The sequence below is a fragment of the Cricetulus griseus genome (assembly GCF_003668045.3).
Source record: "Cricetulus griseus strain 17A/GY chromosome 1 unlocalized genomic scaffold, alternate assembly CriGri-PICRH-1.0 chr1_1, whole genome shotgun sequence".
Taxonomy (NCBI): domain Eukaryota; kingdom Metazoa; phylum Chordata; class Mammalia; order Rodentia; family Cricetidae; genus Cricetulus; species Cricetulus griseus.
Genome location: NW_023276807.1, coordinates 253,497,368 through 253,517,614, shown reverse-complemented (window position 1 = coordinate 253,517,614; position 20,247 = coordinate 253,497,368). Strand labels below are relative to the sequence as shown.

Here is a 20,247-nt window from a genome sequence, read left to right as displayed (position 1 = left end):
AAGAGGGCACCAGATCTCATTACAGATGGTTGTGAGCCACCATGTGGTTGCTGGGAATTGAACTCAGGACCTCTGGAAGAACAGTCGTTGCTCTTAAACTCTGAGCCATCTCTCCAGCCCTCCCATAGCAAATTTAACACACACACACACACACACACACACACACACACACACACACACACACACACACACACACACACACACAACCTGAAGACAGAATAAGAAATGTATCTTTCACAAAGAATTTTTTTTTTTTTTTTTTTTTGGTTTTTCGAGACAGGGTTTCTCTGTGGCTTTGGAGGCTGTCCTGGAACTAGCTCTTGTAGACCAAGGCTGGCCTCAAACTCACAGAGATCCGCCTGCCTCTGCCTCATGAGTGCTGGGATTAAAGGCGTGTGCCACCAATGCCCGGCTCACAAAGATGTTTTTAAGTTTCCCAGGTCTAACCTATCTCAGTGAAGTAATTGACTACCTGTCAAAGGAAAAGTGCTTTAAAATTTTAATGTATTACTTTGCTTCTGGTTAAGTCCTGCAAAGCAATTTTCTTTAAGTGTCTATGACATCTATCCTAAATGCATACCACCTTTAACTTTGTATGCGCATGTGCAAATATGAACCTTCCACTTTCTACTTGAGCTTCCATCTAACATTAGGAATTTCAGGCTAGTCTGAGAGTATTGTCAAGTGTCCTATATACACCACTGAAAAAGAGTAAATAAGCTTTAAAACTATAACTGGCTTTCAAATGCAGATTAATATAACCCTGCATGTCAATCAACTTTCAAATTCCATATACAGTACGTTAGATGCCTTTTAAATTGACTTACATTTTCTGCAGTAAATTTTGATTTTCTCATTTTGTTTATTTTTGTGGTTTGGTTTTAGGGGTTGCTGTTTTATTTGTTTGTGAGATGGATCTGGTGTGCTAAGAGCTCTAGGTGTTGGGGTTACAGGTATGAGCCACCAATTCTCGTTTTACTTATGAATAACTTTTCAAAACCTTCCCAGGATGATGAATGAAATGATTTCCCAGCACTCTCATTCCCATTACTGCATCTGATCCTAACCCATTTCTATGAATGCTTCCCAGGAAACTTTTCTCAGGGTTATACTTTATATTCTTACTGTCATTATCCCTGGCCATAAATTAAAACTTAAGTTCTTAAGTGATTGGGCCATCTAATCCCCAAGAACATGCATCATTTATTTCACTTGTGCAGTCCTGGGGAAGGGCCCCAATTTCAACTTCAGAACCAAAAAGCTATGGTCCAAGACCAACAGCTCTATTTCTTTCCACTCCAATTTCCCCATCACAGGAGCTCATCAATTCTAGCTCCTACGTATCACACAAGAAACTCTGTTCTTTCACAGATGCAATACAATGTCTGCCTATACTGCCCTCCTCTTTCCCCAGGGGCCTTTTTAAGGCAATCCTCTCTGGGATGAGAGGTCTAGTCACAAAATCTGATGAATCATCTGGATGATTTTGATGCAAGCTACAAAGATCAAAAGATTGAAAGCTGGGCCAGTGGCTAAAGGTGCTTGCTACAAAAGCCTAATGCTATCCGGAGTTTGAGTCTCAGAACCCACGGAAAAATGGAAGGAGACAGTTATCTCCATGAAGCTGTCCATCTTCTGACCTGCAGCCCCGTGCCATGGTGGGCCCACAAACACACACACATCATCTACACACATGATACAGAGAATGTAAAATACTGAAAGCCACTGCCCTAGAAACATAGCAAGTTAAAGTCCCACCTGAATTCAAATGACAGCTTCGCCAAGTTTGGCTGCTTTTCTGAAAAAGGAAATTAAACTGAAACATAATTCATCTAGCCTTGCCCAACTTGAGTTTAAAAAATAAACAATAAAATGCACCAAGAACCTCAAAGTTAGTGCAAAGCCTGGAGCCACTGCCAAGGATTTTCAAGTGTTGACTAAAAAATAAAAGAACACTCAATGCAGTTCACTGTGCTTAGGTATGCTTCAGAAAGCACCACACAGAGCTGGCTCTCTGAAGGTCGGCCAAGGTCACCGAGTTGATTACTTAACACTCCATAAGCACCAACACCCCCTGGTTTCCAGGGGAGAGCACCTCAGCCGAAAAACGAAAAATCACACATTACAAAATGTTTCAAGCAGTGCTGGGGAAATTTCTGCCATACAATTTTTAAAAAGGTTGGTCTACAGCAGCTATATCACTATGCTTAGGCATAGGCATAAGACACTGTCACATGTCATAACTTCCTAATATGTTGTATTCCTGTGTTATGTCCCTGAAGTCCCATGAGAAGTATCTAGACATAGCCTTTATATTACCTAAACTCTAATTCACTTTCTTCATTTATGAGACTCTGAATAAATAATGTCAGGCGTATACATACAATGTGATGAAAAGTAAAATAAGTGCCAAGACAAGGATACTTTACTGGAAATTCAACACAATTAAACTATCTGTGTGGTTTGAATAAAGGCAATCACTTATAAATGGAATCATAGGATATCAGACAAGGAAAAAGAAACCCACATTTTTGCAAAGCATGGATGAAGAAACATGTACACTGGCTGCACAAAGGATTAAATTGCCAATGTGGAAGGGCAGATATGTGTCCTTTATATTAAAAATATGTATCTTTCCTTAAATGTAAACAATGTAACAAATGTAAGAAGCTCAAATCTCTGGGTCCAAATCCCAACATACCTCCAAAGAAAAGAGAGATGGAGGAGAGAAAGTCAACTTTAAAAAGTCATAAACTAAAAATTATTTAGAGACTAGAGAGATGGCTCAGGGGTTAGGAGTCTGTACTGCTTTTCCTAAAGGACCAAAATTTAGTTCCTAGGACTCACATCAGGTGGCTACCAGCCATCTGTAACTACAGTTCCAGGGGAGCTGATACCCCATGCTGGAGGCCACTGAAAACACATGCAGAAGCCCACACAAGACACACATATGTACACGGAACTGAAAATAAAACAATTATTTTCAAATTGTTTTCTAGTTATAACCAATGTTATGGTCATTGACAGCATAAAACTAGTAAGTCATTATTAAAGGCATTCCTTAGCAGTAATTCTAATACACAAGTTTTTTTTTCCTAAAGTAAGCTTTCAGAGTAGCTAGATCGATGGCTCAGAGGTTAAGAACACTTGCTGCTCTTCCAGAGGACCAGAGTTCAGTTCCTGGCACCCACATGATGACTCACAACTCTCAGTAATTTCCGTTCTAGGGGATCCAATACCCTCTTCTCGCCTCCACAATCACCAGGTACACACAACAGTAAGAACATCCATGCAGACAAAAGCAATCATACATGTAAAATAAAAATAATTTAAGTAAACTTCTAAATAATGTACTTCCAAATTTCTCCTTAATGTTCCAACAGATCATAAGAAGGGTATCAAACTTGAGAGTATCAGATTTACTTCAGAGTGGGTAGGAAGTATCACAAATAATATACTTATACCAGTATGGCAGGATATTCCTAAAGGTGCAAGGCAGCACTTTACAATGTGTTGGTAATTGACAGCTGTCTAATTAGCCCACTCAACAGAAGGGAAATCATGCTTGCTACTATTGTGTGGATTTGAATAAAAATGGTTCCCAAGGCTCATATATTTGAATGCTTAACGACCAGGGAGTAGAACTGTTTGAGAGGATTAGAAGGACTAGGTGGTTATGGCCTTATTGGAGTAGATGCCACCTTGAGGTGGGCTTTGAGGTTTCAAAAGCCCACACCAAGCCCTGGCTTTCTCTACCTGCAGATCAGGATGCAGCTCTCAGCGTGCCACCATGTCCCCCACCACCATGATGAATGTGTAAGCAAGCCTCAATTAAAGGCTTTCTTTTCTAAGAGTTGCCATGATCATAGTGTCTCTTCACAGCAATAGAACAATGGGGAAAACAACTGTAAACAGCCAACTACCCAGGGGGAGGGAGGTCATGGATCTCAGAGAAAACCTGCCATTCATATTGTATAAACCAGTGTAGTTCCTAATTACATTCTAAATATGTATTTTTTTTGAGACAGTCTCTCTCTCTCTACATAGCTCTAGCTATCCTGGAATTCATCCTATAGACCACGTTGGCCTCAAACTCACAGAGATCCACCTGCTTCTGCCTCCTGAGTGTTGGGATTAAAGGCATGTGCCACCATTCCCAGCCCCTAAATATGTATCCTTATATCGACAAACAAATATAGTTCTCATTTCTTATCAGAGAAAGTTTTTACAGTAGACAGAAACCATTGCAGAAAGCCACATCTGGTGAAGATGCAGAGAACAGCAGACTATGGGGTGCCCAGCTCCAGTGGATATCTATTTACAACACATCCCTACATCTAATACTCAAAGAACATCACAGAAGAGGCGGTGTAAAGATCCTAAGAGCCGGGAAGTTTGCTGTAAGGTTTTGTCTTATATAGGTATTGGAAAGAAAAAACAAAACAAAACAAAACAAAAGATGCCCCGGTGAAATCTCAACATACAGCTTCTTAAACAGGATCTGAAAAATGACAACACCAGTTACCATGCCCACATGGATGGGAAGAATTTCATGGGCACTAACCACTAGAGGAAAAGCTACAGGTACTTAAAGACTGCTAAAACAGAGGAACTATTCTTCCCCAGGAATGAGCCCCATATTTGGCTATCCAATATCAAGTAGTCAGCCCTAAAAACATACATATGAGCAACACTAAACTGACTCAGAAGATTATATTTATATATTTAACTCTCTGTGCATAAGAGAGGGGGAAGAGGGGGGAAGGGAGAGGGAAGAAGGGAGGAGGGGAGAGAGAGAGAAATATTAAAGAAAAAAGGCCATAAATTTTAGGGGTCCCTGGGAAAGTTTGAAGGAACAAAAGGGAGCAGGATATTATGTTAATACAGTATGTATACATGAAAAATTTTAAATTTAATCAAAAAAGTAGAACTTACATATTTACCAGGGCAAGAGCTATAGCCCAATGGAAGAGCTCTTATTCACAAGACCCTCACACACCCATCCCCCCACTCCCTGCACCAAAGACCAGTGAGAACTCTTCTATAAGAAAGGCCTTCCTGCTTCTCTGTCATTTTCACCCCCTTGTGAAACAATTTCAAAAGGAATTAACCTTTAGAGATAATTATTCACTTCTAACTTCTTAATGATACCCTTTCTATGTTTACTATTTAAAGTTAGAGGACACATCACCCAAATGTAAACTAGTCCTTTGAGGAAATAGTAAAAGCAGTAGTCCCAAAAATAATGAAATAATGAGAATCATTGTGCTCTACTCTACAATTTTATGTCTCTTTTAAAATTTTATGTTGCTAGAGATTAAACCCACGACCTCAAGCACTGTAGGGAAATTTTCTACCACTTTATGGCATCCAAATCCTAATTTTATTTTGTGTTTTTTTTAGATTTAGCATGAAGAAATAAAATCATTTCGCTTCATATTTCATCCTAAAAAGGCTGTTAAACACTTTCTCCATAAAATAAATCCAGATGTTTATAATTTCTCATTGTATCAACATGGCCAAAGATTAAAGGGAAAAAGTGAGTTTTCTCTATGTCTGTGGTTTCTATGCCTTGTGATTTACAATTAAGTTTACCATCAATAGTAAACAAAGATAAAGAAAACTCTCCTAAGAATATTCAGAGGCCTTCTCTATGTTGATGGGTGGAATCGATAGGCTGATCAGTTGGTTTGAGGCCAGGGGCTGCCTGTCTCCATCTTCCACTTTTTCCCCCTGGAAAAATTTGTCCTTCAGTGATAGCTCCTTCATTTCCCTCAACCTATTCCTCTCTGGGGGTAAAATCATACCATCACTTAAGTGATGTGCCCTCTCACAATCCTCTTAAGACCATACACCCCCAACCACAAAGCCATGAGTTCCTCTTCATAGAAAAATGTCATGCAGATTGTACATACTGCTGGAGCTCTGCAACAGAAGAGAATGTTTTTCTTATAAAACATGTTAGTAAAACTCCTGGTTTTCTAAATATTTGTGTTTTGCTCAACGTTGAGACCCTTTGCTTGTAGTAATTCATTTAATATAATAATCAGTGGTTCGTCTGCAGTAGGGTCTAGTGTTGCCACTTTTATGTTTTATAAGAATGAGGATAGAGAGGCAGTATATTAGTATTCTTTATAGAATGAATCTCTCTTTCCATATATATGGACATATATATGTACACACACACACACACACACACACACACACACACACACACACACACACAACACCGATAGAATGATTCTTTCTCTTTATATATATATACAGGGATTTATTAGAATGACTTACAGGCTATAGTCCAGCTAATCCAACAAAGGCTGGCTATAAACAGAAAGTCTAATAATCTAGTAGTTCTTCAGTCCACAGGCTTGATGTCTCAGCTGCTCTTCAGTATAAACTGGTACCCTGAAGAAGCAGGCCCTAATGCTAGTGAAGGACTGGGCTTACTACCAAGGTAAGAGCAAAAGCTTCCTTCTCCCACATATAGGATTCATTATATAGGCTTCTAGCAGAAGGCATAGCCCAGGTTAGATGTGGAAGATCTGGATTAAAGGTAGATCTTCCTACTTCAAAATTAAGCAAAAAATCCCTCACAGCTGTATCTTCCATTTTGGTTTATAATTAATTCCAGATGTAGTCAAGTTGACAACCAAGAACAGCCATCAAAGATGGAAAGTGGCCAGAGTCCAAGGTGATAGTGGCTGAGCTAAGACGAATAACTAGCATATGGCTTCCTCTCCTAGATAGCTTTGTGAATGAGGCCAGATGGGGTCTAGCCCCCAAAGCAGTTGTCCACCCCACCCATTTGCTTTGTAGATTTTTTATGGCATGAGGAAAAGTTGGATGCCACATGCAGCTGTAATTATAATGTAACTTTCCCAAGGCTACAACATACAGTGAGTGGTGTTGTATTCTCTTTAACTGAGTTTGGTATCTGACCACATGCAGAAGAAAGGCCACTCTCTTACAGACATTGTTCTTGAAAGGGTGATGTTCCTACTGCCAATCACTCCAGAGTAAAATAATTTCTAAGATAAGATATCAGAATATTTCCAGAAAACAAACTGAGGAGTGAATTCTTGTCTATGCTTTGAGGGGGGTGGGGGTGGGGAGAGGCCAACTTACACTCACATTTCAGTGGTACACAAAAGAATGCCTAAGTAAGTACACTTTTTCTGTACATACTGGCACACTTTTAATACTAGGATTTCAGGGCAGAAACACTCAGATCTGAGTTCATTGCTGCAAGGGGTGAACTTTGCAGGGGGCAATGCTGGAGAGCTCACCCTGATGGTGAGGACAAGGGAAAGCTGGCAGACTGACAAATCCTGCAACTATCCAGGCCTAGAACCAGAGGTATGAGTTGGCCCACCTCAACATCCACCCCATCTGTGATCTGCTGGAGCACATGAGGGGCCTCTCCTGCAGACCCAAAGCTACAGGATCATCATGACACAGGGCAACAACAGAGCATCCAAGAGGAGTCCCAGTGAAGGCCCAACATCGACAGAGTAGCAGAAATCAGAGGCCTCAAACCAGACCAATGACTCTTTGTAACACACACTTGCAAGTAAAGATCTATGGACAAAAGGGTTTACTGTGTGCCTCACTGTATCATACTACAGCTTCCATGATTTTTCCTGCTTGTTTTCTTCTTCTTTTCTCTTAAATTTCATTCTATTTGGAGAGGGGCTGCAAGGGCAGAGGGCAGATATGAAGGGACAGGGAAATGAGTGGGATCAAGATGCATGATGGGAAAGACACAAAGAATAAGCAAAAACAAAGTTTAAGAAAGTGGGAGGAAGTTATTCATGGCCTATGTACTGATGGGAGTGAGGTCATCCACTATGGTTACAAGGATGTAACCATATGTCCAGGGAGCGATCTGACCACTAAGAGGCATGTGGTAATTTCTTAAGGTCTTCCATCTGGATCGTGGTAATTATAACACAATTGTATTCGATTACCAGAATTAAAATTGTACCCACAAACTGGATGAACTCATAGAACAGAATTTTACAATGCCAAGGGCACCTGTTGGAAGCCATCGTGAAGGCGTCCAGTTATACCATTTACTAAGCATGTGACCTTTAGCACCGGACATTGGCCCCCTCAAGCACAGTTTCATATCTGTCAGCTCAAGCAACCAGCCTATCAGGCTCTGAGATGCCACACAGCATAAAATGTCACTATTTCAAGTCTCTGCACCTACAAACAGTATTTTTCCTTCATATATATATATATATATATATATATATATATATATATATATATATGTAGTAACTAGAAAGCTCAGTCAATTTTATTATCAAATCTCATCCTTCCAATAGTTAAAGAAATATTCATATTTTATTTTTCTGCTATATTCCTACCTGGAGCTAATATTTATTAACTTTTGTGACTTTGGTAACTAAAATGCTACATCGACAAAGGAAAAGTTCCATAAAGATTTCTTCCTGTTAGTGAGGGTCATTCACCTAGAACCTAGAAATAGTTTCTAAGGGCTTGGTGAGTAAACTGGAGTTCCATTTAAGGAATTTAGAGCCTGACTCAGGCCCTGGACTTCGCTCTTGAGTCACTGTCTGACCCAACCCCCATCCCCCTCACCACCCAGCAACCACAGAAGAGTTTCATCTTACTGGAATTACACAGTGCTATTTATTGTTACACTTGATGCTCTCCACAGAGCACCTGTTTCAATCTTCAGAGGCTCCAGGGATAGCAAGGCTTGGGGGCAGCATCCAGTAAAATATAAAGACTATAATTTATCTAATCCAGTAAGACAGAATATAACTAACTTATCTTTTCCCTAGAATTGGGGTCTTATCTTTTCCTTAGAATTTGATTTTTAGAATAGTTTCAACATAGTAATCAATAAAGCTTTGTATAAATTTTCATAGGCATAAGTGGTGACAAAAATATCTTGTGTTATATTTCTTAACTTAAAGACAACACTTAAAGCTAAGGATGAAAGCAATTGTAACTTGTTGCTGTTTTTCAAAGGCTAAGCAAAATAGAGTGCAAGGAACTGGGAAACATGGAACTATCTAAGTAAAAGATATTTATTAGTATTTATTTTTAGACAAGTTTCATGCCAGTCTACAAAGGTCAAAGTGTGGCAGTGTATCCCTAGCAATTTAGATTAGTAAAGTTTTATAATCTTCACCTTTTCATAGGTCTGCTCCATCATCATGACAAATATGATTGAACATTCATAAATATCTGCTCAAAATCCAAAAAGGCATTTATGTACATCTCAAAACCTATAATTATAGGCATTTATATACATCTAATCAATAAAATTCAAATAATTATTTCTCAACTATAGTTCACCTAGTCTAAAACACAAGTGTTTTAACATCCTACAATTAGAAAATCCTAAAGATCAGGGATCTTGGATTTGGTGACATATTTTAATACACTAACTTGAAGAAAGTTAAAAACCAAGCAGGAAGAAAATTTAAAGATCACAACACAGAGGAATTTGCCAGGCATCAAACATGGCTGTGTCAATCATGTATACAAATTCACCTTAAATTAAAGCTGGCATGCTTAAAGACAGACTTTTGATAATGTCGGGCACACAGCACAAGAAAACATAGAAATCCAATTTTCAATGCTATTTAAGTCTGTTTAGGCAACATGGCAAAGGAAGGCATTCCTTGACTAAAAACCTAAACTTTAATTATTTGCCCAAGGTCACCCAGCTAAGGAAGTATGCCTTCTCTCTGCTCCATTTCACTTCAGGCATCTGAAGCAAAGGGAAAACGCCTGGCTGGGCTGTTTCTAACTTCGAAGTTAAGTTCAGCAAGACACCTGACAGTCTGCTAAGCCTTAGCTAATCTAACCTGAGTAAGTGACAGGAGTATTCCCGAGGCACCCTGGACCCTCTAACACAGTGATTCCCTAATCTTGATGCTACACACCTCACTCCAAACAGTGTTGCCTTGGAGTGGACAACTATGAATCACATGATTCTCCTTAACACCCCAAACCAAAAATTAAGCTTTTGCTCTTCTTTACTCAAGGTAGAAGACAGATGGTCCTTGTTTCCCTTATGTACTCATATGTTTGGAGTCTACATATGATGAATGTTAAATATTCATTGGATGCTGTCTTAAAGGTGCAGGAAAAAAGGTCCACAGGTGAGGAAGACTCGGTCAGTATCCTTACCTATGCCTCACCACAAACCCACCCTGGCCCAGCAGTCCATCAAAACTGCTACTTCTGTCTACTCTGGAAATAGTTATGTCTAAAGCTAATGGCCTACAGCTTAAGCCAATGTCGTCAATCTTTACTAAAGTAGACGCCCCTCCCCAACATTTCTTGTTAGTCACACAAAAACAAGGAGACATTGAACTTTACTTCTCAGTAATCTGAAATCCCACGTTTTGACTACCTACAGGTCATGATAATGTCACTTATACTGTCTGTGGTGGTTTGAATGAGAACAGCACCCAGAAACCCGAATTTGAAGGCTTGACTGGCCACCAGGGCCACTATAGGAAAGGAGGTGTGGCCTTGTTGGAGAGAAGGCCACACCTTTAAGGTTTTCAAAGGCCCAACCCAAGCCCAGTGGTTCTCTTCCTGCTACCTGCAGAGCAGCAGAACTCTCAGCATCTTCTGCAAAACCCTGTCTGCCATACTTCCCTCCATGGTGGTAATGAACTACACCTCTGAACCTTTAAGGAAGTCCCAGTTAAATGCTTTCTTTTATAAGAGTTGCCATGGTCACAGTTTCTCCTCACAGCGATAGACAAAAAAAACAGACTCTCCTCCCAGACACAGACCACACCCCTTTGGAAAAGGAAATTTACCTACAATTATCTGGAGCTCCACTCTTCAAAGACACAGAAATCTGTGGCATGAGCTATTTGGTGGCATTTTATAGGTTTATAGGTAGAGACACTTTTTAACAATTTTCCCTCCAAGTATGAAGTAAAAGAGGCCTAGTAACTGGTCAACCAAATTGCTTAACCGCCTACACCTAACACCAAATCCTTGAAGGACAATTTCCACATCTCAGAAAGCTGTAAAGAAAAAAATATAACGCAAAAGCAGTAAGGGATGGCAGCTGTCAACATTGTTGCAATGAAATAAAACAACAGAAACTCTGATATTTGATACTTTGTGTCTCCCCCAAACTGTTCTGAGTCCACAGAGCAAACACTTGGTAAACTTAGGATTTAAACTATGTTAATGCAAACATCGCCTAATTCAAAGCAGGTGCTTCTCTCAGGCTCACCAAATCCTTCTTTCTTTCCTGTAAAGCTTAAGAAAAACGAGCTAATCTAAGCTGTGTTGGTTCACAGTATATTCTTAATCTGCTTTTTGGATGATAACACTGTAAAAACCATACTGATCACATTTAAGAATACTAGTGTGTGTCACTTAGATTTATATGACAGGTTGACTTTCCCCTTAAAAGTCTCTCCAGTGACACTGGCACTGTTTGCCTCGGTTACTGTTCCTGTTTGCTCAATGCTTTCCCAGGCAACAACACTAAGCTTTTTGGAAGATAGAGTGATGACTTGTATGTGTCTGAGAAATGTAGCCTGAAGCCTTCAGGCAATCACCAATCTCACCCAAAATGTGGGTGCCAGAAACTATACCAAGAAATTTCCCCTGAACTTTTATTGTTTCATTAGCCTTAACTTTCCAGAAACAAATAATAGCCAATAAACAACTTCTTATATTTTTGGTTGTGAGCCTAGCCCTTAATGGCTGAGCTATCCTTCCAGCACCAATAAACAAGTTCTATACACCTGTTCTATTAAATATTTGATAGCCAAGTTCTACTTTTTAAAAAAACTACCAGATGAAAATGTATTTTAAAACACATTAATAGAAAACTACATTTCCTATGTCTGGGGTTTTATTCTCATACATGCAAGTAAAACTGGAAGAGTAAACCACATGTATTCACCCTATTACAATTTAATGTATTGATGCCATGATTAGACATCATACTTCTGATAATACAAACAAGGCTTTCCATTCTTCGATGGGACAAAGTGGCATGGCCCAGAGGAGAATTAACTTGGTTCTCAGTGGACACCATGACTTGCAAAGCCCACCTAAGCTCAGTCAAGATCATGACCAGCTATATACCATGAGGAAAAGAGAACCTAAGTCCTCCAAAATCCTTTCCCATACAGCTTCTGACCTCATCTGCCACACCTCTCTGCGACCAAAATGGCAAGTCACAAAAATGGGACAGAAGGGGGCAATGCTAAAAATAAGCCAATAAATAATGCAAATACCTAATTAGATTTGAATGTGCTATAAATGGCATCATCCAAATGTGTGAAGAAGTATTTCTGATTTGCTCTTTCTTATAATGGGAAAATTGAGCTGTTTAGAGAAATAAATTCAAATTACAATCTTGACATTTTCAGGAAATAACAGTGAAAAAATGATTTTTTAAAGTTGATTAAAAATCACATGTAACATGGCAGAAGCAGACAGCAGTCCTCTCATCCCAGCTTTCCGTTAACAAAATTAATTCTATCAAGTGGATTGAGCACATATTATTTATTATTTACTTAAAGGGGCTGGAGAGAATGTGCTCTACTCTTGTAAAGTTCTTAGCACCCACATAGGATGGCTCACGGCCACCTGGAAGTGAAGCTCTCAGAGGACCCCACACTTCTGGCTTCTGTGGGCACCCATGTTAATGTGCACATACCTACACCTGTACACAGAATTTAAAATAAAAATATTTTTTAAACTCATATCTAGTCAATCATCTATTCCCAGTAAGAAGGATCGAGTCCCAAATGCCCTAAATTGAGCAAAATAAAGACCTGTAGCTGATAAACACAAGTAGCCAGAAGTGACTTTCTCCCTCTAAGTCATGACAAAAAAAAAAAAAGTGGCTAGACTATGCAAATGTTCACAATAACACATTAGCATTTACTGAGCACTTACTAAATGCCGGCACTACATGCTTGCATGGGATTTCTTTTAACCACCTCAACACTCTCGGGAGGTGTGGTACCACGCAAGCTGTAGCACTTTCTAGATTTCAGGCAAACAATTACCTGTATCATATTTAGTGGTCTGATTCCAGAGTCTAACACACAGCATGATGAAGAGCAAATGAAGAATTACCATCTACTATGATGTTAAGCTTACAGAGAAGCCAACCATCCCAAGGAAGAAACATGACCTGGCTGACCAAATACAGAGGACAGGAGTTAACCCAATTCAGAAGACACCAAAAATCAAAGGTGCAAGCCACACTCTCCTGGCGCTAATATTTTGGTGGATCCCAGAGAAAAGTGATCGAAACTCAACCAGATCTTTCATTGAAACAGTCAAACAACTAGGGAATGGTCAACTTTCTTAGTGGTCAGTCTCCAAAATTATGTCACAGTTAGGAGAGGGGAACACCTGATCTTTAATGCTGTAGACAGCTGGGTGGATCCAGACAGGCAGCTTAGTATGCTACCAGCTTTGAGAGGAGGCTTACTGTAATTGCTGGTAAAGCATCTCATTAAAGCAACACTTGTGGCTTGTTATTAGAAATTATTTCACCAGGAATGCCTGCTTTGCAAAACTATTTCCTTGCCTTTAAGCATTAAAGGAAAGTTCAAACCCTACGTGACCACCCCATTTTCCACCCCAAAACTCTTAGATGTATATTTTAGATTTCACAAGATTGAGAATGATACATAATCATAATGTAAACACAGAAATGTTTCTAATATGTCATGTAAAAACACAAGTGTAAATACGTAACTGTATGCAAACCAGATGTAATATTATTTATACAGCTATAGGATCATTTACTGAAACTTCCACCAGCTACTTGGAAAGACTCATGGTCCAAAGTTCCCCCTTTGCTTTGTTTCCTCTTTGTGAGAGAGTGATAAACACACCACTTTTTGATGCTGTACAGGTTCCAGAAAGTGTTGTAATATACCATATCATTATGGTGATAAATCAAAGGCAGTTAAAACCAGAAGTTCAGTGACTGCTTTGTCAGGTCAGCTTTGAGTGTGATGATGAGAACAAAGAGAGGCAGGCTGGACAATGGAAAAAGGAGCTTCCCCCACCTTCGGAGTGTGATTCTGAAGTACCCAGGAAGTGACCATAATTAAAATCCAATTTCCAAATCAACATTTACACTCAGTGCCAGAAGATAAAAGGAATAATATATGCTCCTTATTTTTAAATAGCTTTGTGATTTGGCCAAAGTTTACATGTAGATGAATAAGAACTTACAAAACCCAAGTAGGAAATCTGTGTTCCCTCCAGTTAGAAGAGTTCCTGGATTACAAAGCCCAGATGATTACACATTCTTATCAAAGAACACTTTTCTCTCTTCGCTGGTGTCAGGAGAGCAGGGTCTCAGCTCAGGCTAGCCTTGTTCTCACTGTCACTGAAGATGATCTTGATTTTCCCACCCTTCTGTCTCCACCTACCATATACTGGGGTTCCAGACATACCTAGCACATCTCCTGTCTTCACCTCTCTGGAATTACAGGCATACATCACCATACCTGGATTGTGGGGATTCGAACCTAGAATGCTGAGCAAGCTGAAGCAGCACTATTACCTGCTGACTTCCATCCCCAGCCTCCTGTGGGTTTATCTCAACACAATCTATTCCAACTATGGATTCTCATGGAGTCCGTCAAACTGAAAAGCCCATCCCATCATATTTGTGGATTGTGGGTCTCTGTCCGAAAATCCTGTATCCATCTTTTGATATGATAAACAAGTACATTATTCCTCTATAAGCAAAATTCCCGTCCATGGATGAAGTGTCTTTTTTTACGGAGATAAATTCAAGCACATATTACTTATGTCCTCACACAGATGATCAGTTAAAGTAGGCCAGAGCATAGCAAGCAAATCAGAGAAAAAAAGATTTAATGCTTGTAGTTCACACTGTTAAAATCAGCTGGGAGGGACCAGAGAGATGGCTCAGCACTTGCTCTTGTAAATAACCTGGGTTTGGTTGCTGGCACTCACAAGTTCACCACCACTGTAATTCCAGTTTCAGGGGATCCAGCACCCCCTTCGAAACTCTATGGGCACCAGACATACATGCAAGCAAAACATTCATTTGCATAAAGTAAATCTAAAGGAAATAAAATCTAAACAAACAGCTGATAGACTATAGATTGCCTGGGCACATAATCATTTTTCAAAATTGCAAATATTATTTATCTTCTTTTTAACATTATCACACAAATTAGTAGATTTCCCCATGGCATTTTCACACATATGTCATTAAACCTTTTCCACCCTGGCTCCCCTCATCCACTGGCTTTTTCCACTAAGGGCATGTAATTTTTAAAGAGGGACTCATTAAGCAGAGGTGTCCCTACAGACAAAGATTTGAAAGACTAATGTCTTTCAGAAAAGTTCCCAGCTCCTTGGGCCTTGTTATGGAAACAAAAGCTATCTGATGGGGGAAGCAATGGACTATCAAACTCCCATGGGGCTGACTCATGTCAGCTACTGATCAGCTCAGCCATGGAGTGAGGCTCTTTGAAGCAAGAACATAGGTGAGGTCGCTTGTGAAGATAAAGACCCTGGCCAGACCAGAGTGCGAAATCGCAGCCAGCAGGCCAAAGCAGAATCAGACCCTGTGGCATTTTTAGATTTGAAGTAGAGAAAGCTAAGGAAGAGCTGACAGGCAGATGCCTTTGATTCTGGGAAATAGATTAAGAGCTAGAATGGCAAAAAACAAAGCAAGCAAGCAAGCAAACAAAAAACCCCAGACAAACGAAAGCTCCATTCTGCTCGGACTTAACCTCACCCCTGACTCATGCTCCCCAACCATTTTCCGAGGCAAGGACTCTTAGATGCTCAAACTTTGCAAATGAAGAACATACATCAACTTCACCTGCTAGCCTCCATCAGGGCCTCAGACCGCCCAAAGGAATTAATGTTCCCCTCCCAGTAAGTTCCTGTCCCCAGAGTGCTGCAAGGAGACACAGACGTACACAGCACAATGGACTTCCTTTCTGCCCCTTCTTCTGGGAATCAATAGGAAGGGCATGTTTAAAATAGTAACACACAGTGACAGGTGGAAGTCACCACACTCAAGTGACAGGTCCAAGTTTGGGTTATGCTAAGCTTGCTTTAAATAAATGAACATGAAGATGTGAGATACTCATGTGAAAGACGAACTTGCAGTAAGAGGTCTAAAAACCAGGCTTAAATTCAAAAAAGAATTAACGGGGGCTGGGCAAATGGCTCCTTGATGAAGAGCACTCATTGCTGTCCCAGAGGACTTGAGTTTGGTTCCCCAGAACTCCCGTCAGGAGGCTCACAACCAGCTGCCTGGAACTCCAGCTCAGCGTATCCAACCCCCTCATCTGACCGACAAGAGCAAACATACATGTGGCATATACTCTCAGACACACACACACACACACACACACACACACACACACACACACACTTAAAAAAAACAAGCATATAATAATCTTAATATAGAAAGTACTCAAAATAAATTATTTTACCTCCATGCAGGAACTACAGATAAATGCATAAACACACAAACACGCCCAGACACCATTTGATAGACTTCCAGATACAGTGCCATGTAGTAACCTGAGTGAACTCACAGTGTGATGACAAAAACCAAGCTGGCTTCTTGAAGCCAGAGAGACCTGCACACCTGATGTCACTCTGAGCATTCTGTCATTTTCACAATGGAACAATATTAGCAACACTAATTTTCTTCTAATCACTCTTCCTGTGGCAAGTAGCAAGTGTTTGAAAACAGAAAAAAAAAAAATCTTGATTTCTGTACCCTTAACCTTCTAGTATAACCTTTTAGTTATACTAGAAGAAAAACTGAGAAAATAGCACTATATGAAATTACGTTTTATGAAGTGTTACTAACCTACATAGTGAGGCACTAAGCCCATAGTAGAAATAATTCCTTTTCTTTTCATGACAGAAATGCTGTGCTCAAAAGCTCTGCCATTCTGTAATTATGTTATGAACAGAATGTGTCTGAAGAAGTGGTAAAAGCTAGATTGGAATGCTGAGGGGGTGGGGAGAGGGAACAAACATGTTTACAGTCTGTTCAAATCTGCAACTTCAGATGTTTGACAGAAATCGTTTGGAGTAGGCTGGGAAGAAGGCGCAAGCAAGTAAAGTACATTCTGGGTGGGCAAACTGTGAGAACCTGAGTGGGTCCTGAGCAGGTGCTTAAAGGCCAGGCGCAGGGCACATGCCTGTAACCACAGTAGCACTTGGGGTGGAGATGGACAGATGTGGGGGCCTCATCAGCCATCCAGACTAGCCTACTCAGCAAGTTTCAGGACAGTGGGAGACCCTGTCCCAAAAAAAAACAAGTGAAAACTGATAGACACCAACATCAGCCTCTGGACTCCACAAGTGTGTGCAAGGGTAAATGCACCTGTACATGTGCAGGCATACAACACACACACACACACACACACACACACACACACACACACTCACACACTCACACACTCACACACACACACACACACTCACACAGACATATACCCTATACACACACACACACACACAAAGAGAAAGTTGTTCTAAACAACATTTTAAATGTGTTTAAGTTTATAAACCACAAGTTGTTAAACATATACTGTTTAAACTTTTAATGTTCAGACCAACAGCTCTGTTAATGCTGCTGTTCTCACTGCTCACTTTCAAACACTCAACTCTCCCACACTCAGTGTACCCAGTGTACACGTCTCCTCCACCCACCAACACGAACACCTCCTGTTCCACAACAGAGAGCATATTAGCTGTTGCTCCTTTCTCTTGGTACACACACGGCTACCTTGCATGAGAAGCCAAGGCCAGCACAGGTCTGTAAGCAATTGGATGCAGCAGTAATGGCAGCACACTTAAAATAATCAAATGGCTTACTACAGTTTGGCTAAATGAGCAAGACAATCTCAGAGCATGACATGCATTCACACTCTCAGACAGATCACAATGAGCCTTGCCACTGAAATAAACAGACTGTCACAGACATGCAGTTATTAGATGACAGTAAACATGAAGTGACATCATCAAGGTGTCACAAGTCTGTCCAGTCAGAGTCTTTCATTCCCCCATGGCTATTTTGTGGGCAAAGATGGACTCCTATGTCTACATCAGAATTTCTGAACCCCAGCAGCATTCCTGCCTGGAGTAGGAAAACCTTCCCTTGTTGAGTCTGTCCTATGGGCTATGGGTCACTTAGCATCACCGTGACCCACTCAACAGATGCCTGTGGCATCCCACACCAACTACAGCAATCAAAAATGTCTCCACACATTGCCAAGTGTCCCCAGGGGGAAAAAACTGCCTCGACAAGAGAACCACTGATCTAATCGATGCCAAGTCCTTTAATCTACTATAATGATAGGACAAGAGTTGACCTACAGGAATCTGCACATTACATAACAACCTAAACTAAAACTAACAACCACACTTCTCTTTACTAAGCAATTATTTGCCATCCTTTAAACCTGCTTCCTTTCATGAAAAGTTCTTTCTCACAGCACAAGGGAAGTCATTTGCCAATGATCTTCCAGGAGGGACAGAGCCTGTCACCTCAGTAGACCCAGAGCTCAGCTTACATCCCCCACTCCACAAGCACGGGAAGTTCTGAAGCCAAAGCAGAGCTGCTGCTCAGGCTCTCTCGCCCTAACTGAGGCACACCTTGCTGTGACAGGCTTGTGGTTTCCACTCAAGCAAGTTGTTCTGCCAGCTTCGCACAATCCAAGTTTCACTTTGGCAGTAATTTAATTTCACTGAAGGCTGGGCCCAGATACTGACTTCTTGTCAACGTTTTAGGCCCAACCACTCCTGAAAGCGACTCCAGGCAAGCCCTATATGCAACACCCCAGAAATTAGGGGCCAACGAACATGTTCCTCCTAATTCTCAAGTAGAGGCTGCTGAGATTCAAAGCGATATGATGGTGTGCCTTAATACACATAGCCAGCTTAAAGGAAGGAACAGTTGGAAGGCTAAAGTGTCTTTGCCCAGACAGATCTTAGGAAAAGAAATTAAACACGCTTCTGAATGTAAGTGAAAAGGATCTTGTGTATGGCAGAATAAGTATTTTCAGCAACACAACTTAGGATTTGAACATTCAATTCAACAAAAATGTGGACAGACACCCCCTTCCAAGCACATATCGCCACTGTGGAGTTGGGAAAACACTACAGAGAGAGGTGGGTCGGTGTGGGACGGGTTGTTCCTTTGAAATATTTACTGTTCGATTTTAAAGCTGCTCATGCGGCTTGAGGCTTCAGGTTAGACTGCCAGGAGACAGTGCAGACTTCCATAAATATTTGTGGCATTGTTTGTCTTCATGAAACTACGGCCAGGTTTTAGATTCACCAGTTGATTTTAACAATGACTAAGGCTTCAATACTGGGACATTAAGCATATAATCTTTATCCAAAGCAAAGACAGGGGTTTCCCTTTTCACTATTTCTACACACAGAACTTATTTCCTCACTTGGAAAAATGTTCACTAGGTCCAAAAGGCTGGATAAGGAGGCAAGCACTATTTCAGAATTATATAACTTCCATGTCACATTTACCTGGCGACACAATTGTATTAGTGATTTCCTGGTTGCAGATTAGGCTTGAGGGGGGGAAAATCTCCTCAAAGCTTAAAACCATTTTCCTGAAACCATTCACTCACACATGAACACTGCTGCCCACATAAACTTCAACAGAATAGCCACAATGCGTGTCCAAGGCCACTTTTACCATCTTGTCCAAAGTATTTAAAACAGTGGGAAAAGGTTCATTATTTTAAAAGCAACCACCATCAATGAGGTCCTTGGTCCTAAACAGATAGTCCTTCCAAATTTAACAAGTAACTTTCAGCAGTTGGTTTTTTCATTTTTCTGTTAACAACCATGTCCTATTTCCAACTACCTAAGAACTACTTTAAACTGATTATTTTTACCTTAAGTTATAGTAGCAGCCTCTAAATATTCACTTCATAATTACAATGAATAGCCTCACCATTAGCAACCAAATACTACCGTGCTAGAAAACATTAAAATATAAACCGCCACTCTGGTCAGTACAGAGATTTACAAGATTGTGACGGGATCAATTACAGCTGGCTCCTCACTCTCAGTCCCCAAGCCATTTTTTTTTTTTAATTCTATTTTGGAATGAGACATAGAGAGGAAAGATCATTCCGTAATCACAAAATCTCTCAGCAATCATTTTCACTTAAGCTGCAAGCCTTTGGTTTAAAAAGATATACCTACTTA

General features: G+C 40.4%; 1 protein-coding gene across 3 annotated transcripts in view; it reads right to left on the bottom strand.

The window, feature by feature from the left end:
• Positions 1-20,247, bottom strand: part of Lmo7 (LIM domain 7) — a 122,631-nt gene that overhangs the window by 75,972 nt on the left and 26,412 nt on the right. The gene's annotated exons all lie outside the window — the stretch shown is intronic.